This window comes from Littorina saxatilis, linkage group LG3 (assembly GCF_037325665.1).
Source record: "Littorina saxatilis isolate snail1 linkage group LG3, US_GU_Lsax_2.0, whole genome shotgun sequence".
Classification (NCBI taxonomy): Eukaryota; Metazoa; Mollusca; class Gastropoda; order Littorinimorpha; family Littorinidae; genus Littorina; species Littorina saxatilis.
In genome coordinates this window covers 58,246,251-58,250,313 of record NC_090247.1, presented here as the reverse complement: position 1 = coordinate 58,250,313, position 4,063 = coordinate 58,246,251, and positions in this window count along the sequence as shown.

Below are 4,063 nucleotides of genomic sequence, written 5' to 3'. Positions count from 1 at the left end.
CGGGTATCTCTCTCACGTATGTAGGATAAAACAAATTAACTAATTTTTAAGCTTCCACGCTGAAATGCAATCCCATTGTCCGGACTTTGTCAAAAATTGCTTGACCCAAATTTAAATCAATTTGGTTGAAACATGAGGATGTGACAGTGCCGCCTGAAATTTTACGAAAAGCCGGATAGGACGTCATCAACTACATGTATTAACAAAATAAATATCTGGGGATATATTGTACCCAGCAACTCTCATGTGGAGTTTAATGAAGATCGGTCGAAGAGTTTTCCTCGGAATGGCTTTATTCACACACACACACACACACACACACACACACACACACACACACACACACACACAAACACACACAAACACAAAACACACACACACACACACATTCATACACCATGACCCTCGTCTCGATTTGCCGTCTGTGTTAAAACATTTAGTCAAAACTTGACTAAATGTACCAAGTCGCGCGAAGCGATATTACCACATTTATTCAAACCTTTGAACTCACAGAATCTAATTGACCGCACCACATTTTTTTACTGACTTAATCATATTCAATACCTGTGTCAATGTCATACCCCGCGGCCGCGCTATCACGTTTACGCAAATAAAGTGACAGGCCAGTGTAGCACAGTAGCGTATAGCGCTTCACAGGAAAGCGCGCTTTTTTCTATTCTTTTCAACTTCCGAAGCTTGTTTTTCAATCCAAACATAATAATATTTTTGGGAATCAGGAAATTATAGAAAATAAGATAAAATCATATTTGGATCAATAACTCAAATTTTAATTTCAATTAGAATTTTCAGATTTTTGATGATCAAACTCATTTTAAGCTTCCAAGCTGAAATGCAATCATACAGTCCGGGCTTTGTCGAAGATTGCTTAATCCAAATGTCAATTAATTGAATCGAAAAATGAGGGAATGACAGTGCCGCCTTAACTTTCACAAAAAGCCGGATATGACGTTATCAAAGACATTTTTTCACAGAATGAAAAAGAAAAAGAAAGTCTGGTGATATCATACTCAGGAACTAACATGTAAAGTTTCATAAAGATCGGTCTCGTAGTTTTCTCTAAATCGCTCTACACAAACACACACAGACACACATACACCACGACCCTCGTCTCGATTCCCCATCTGTGTTAAAACATTAAGTCAAAACTTGACTAATTGTAACAACGGCATCCTCTGAGGCACAGGTGGAACATGCGTGTGGAGATCCGGAGGAACAATGTTGAAATGTGATCTCTTTGTTGTCTCGTAAGTCAACTCCTTCCTCGTCTGGCCCCGTTCCTGTATTGTATCGAATCGTGTCGTGTCGTGTCAAGTCGTGTCGTGTCGTGTCGTATTGGCCCGGTAGCTCAGTTGGTAGAGCACTGGACTTGTGATCGAAAGGTCGCAGGTTCGAATTCGGGCCGGGACGGACACGGGTCAACTTTATGTGCAGACCCAGAGACGGAAGCCATGTCCCACCCCCGTGTCATCACAATGGCACGTAAAAGACCTTGGTCATTCTGCCATAAGTGCAGGTGGCTGAATACACCTAAACACGCAGACACCTGGGTAGCGCGACTCCGTTGCTGCTAGCTTTCCACTGGGAGGAAGCGACCCGAATTTCCCAGCGATGGGACAATAAAGTAATGAAAATGAAAATGAAAATGAAAATGAAAATTGTATTGTATTGTATTGTATCATATTGTATCGTATTGTATTGTATCGAATCGTGTCGTGTCGTGTCGTGTCGTGTCGTGTCGTGTCGTGTCGTATTGTATTGTATTGTATTGTATTGTATTGTATCATATTGTATCGTATTGTATTGTATTGTATCGAATCGTGTCGTGTCGTGTCGTGTCGTGTCGTGTCGTGTCGTATTGTATTGTATTGTATTGTATTGTATCGTATTGTATTGTATTGTATCGTATCGTATTGTATCGTATTGTATTGTATTGTATTGTGTTGTAGTGCATGTTTTTGAATTCAGTAAATGCAGTGTACGATGGATGTAATGCCTTTTTCTTTCGAAAGCATGCACTTCTGGCAATTTTAATTGAGCTAAAAGTAGCTCCGCTTTCCTCGCTTGCAAGGAACAGGACTACTTGACATCACTACCCCCGTTGTTAGTTGTTCATGTCCCATAAACCTTTATCGCTATTCGGGACATTTAAATATCCCCCGACAGACTCATTTCCAAACATGGTCTATTCCGGATTCGATTTTCTCAGACATTTCTGGTGTCGTTTACCTTTCGGCGATTGGTCAATGCATTTCGGAGCCGTACTACAACATAATGTCGGTCACACTTGAAATTAACGCTACTTAAAATTGCATTCCATACGAAGTAAACAGGCGCATGGGGTCTGTTATCAACTTTATACTTACTTCGAGTGAGATCGACAGAACGTACAGTACACAAATATGAACGGAGAAACTCGGAAACCGAGGAGTCGACACATGCTCGAGAACTCACGTGTAACGTTCGAAGTTGATTCAAATGTCTATTTTCTCCCCAGAGAATTGTCTGCCAGATTGACTTAGTGGCAGTGTGCTCGCCCAAGAACCCGCCGGTCACGGGGTTCGATACGCATAGTTGGCAAGAATATTTTTAAAATACATTTCTTTAATTTTCATTTTGTTTGTATTTTCTGAACTCGTTATTCTTGTATCTTATTCATTGTAATTAATTCAGGAGGTTTGAGTGATGTATTGACGATCGTATTTGATCAAAGGGTTGTATATTTATCGAGTACCTCTGGTAAACGATTTCCCAGAATTACTCATTCTATTTGAAGTAACGTCGGCTTTTGGGGAAATCCCGATGGGTGATTGTATCACCGCGCATCGACTGGATGTAATATGGTTGTTGCCTACTTCAAGTGTAATCCACTTCTGTTGATTGTATAATAGTACACGTTTTTGAATATACTGTTCCGCTTTTTGCACTGCCTGTTATATGTAAATCATTTTTATAAAGCGCTTTATTCAAAATATGCTAGGATAACACTGAATGCTCTGGGTCTAAGTGGTTTTGGGCCTACCTAATTTATTTTACACTGCTCGGTTAAAAGGTTTAAATTGAAACTTGTACAATGCATTGAAAAAAAATGTATGCAATCATGATCATCCAAATCAAATGTGAAAGAAACCTGCCTAGATAAAAGATAGTCTAAAGATACATTTATTTACATATATTGAAAATTTTTCTCCAGAACCGTGCATTTTAATTTTTTTGCATTTCAGAAAAACTAATTCATAAATGACCAATGCAGAAATGTAGAATGTAACATACATTATACAGCATGGTGAGAGAGTGTGTGTTAATATCAATCTGGATTACTTGGAGACCAATTTCATTGTATATTATATAAGTATAAATAGTTTTAGTATCATTTGCTGAAGAAGTTATTTCTGTTTATTTTCGAAGGAATGCAAACGCAATGTACACATGCATTTGGATAAACCTGAATGATAGAAAACATGATTGAAGTTGGTGTATTTTGTAATAATATTGTAACGGAATGTGATTATTTGCCCCAATGCACTTTTTCGAGTGAACAAATTTGTAGAACAGTCTTTTTATTTATTGGTTGTATTGACGTTTTATATCACACATAATAATGTGAAGTGTTGTAGTGTCTCATTATTATATAAAAAAGATACAGTTTACTTTGATGTTGCTGTATGTTGTTGTTGTTTTTTCATCTAATTAATGTTTGCCCTGGCTTGGCTTTCCAGGTCACCCACAGCACCCGATGAAGAGTCGAGGCTCTTTTTTATCTTGTCGTTCGTCTTGACACTTAGAGTCCAGCTCTGGATAAGAAGCTGGTGGTCTTTTGCAGAGCCTCCACGGGACCATGCAGCTTGTCTTGGTGGGTAGTCGGCCTGGGCCGAGTCTCTGTCCTCAAGGGCTGGAGGTTCCTGCAATCCTGTAGGATGTGGGCTGCGTCTTGTTCTGCCTCTCCATAGGGGAACATGGGGGGGGGGGGGGGGGCACGGCACGCAATTTCCTGTGCAGGTGTTGTTGGAGTTCGTTGTGTCCTGTTCTCTGGCGGAAGATTGTT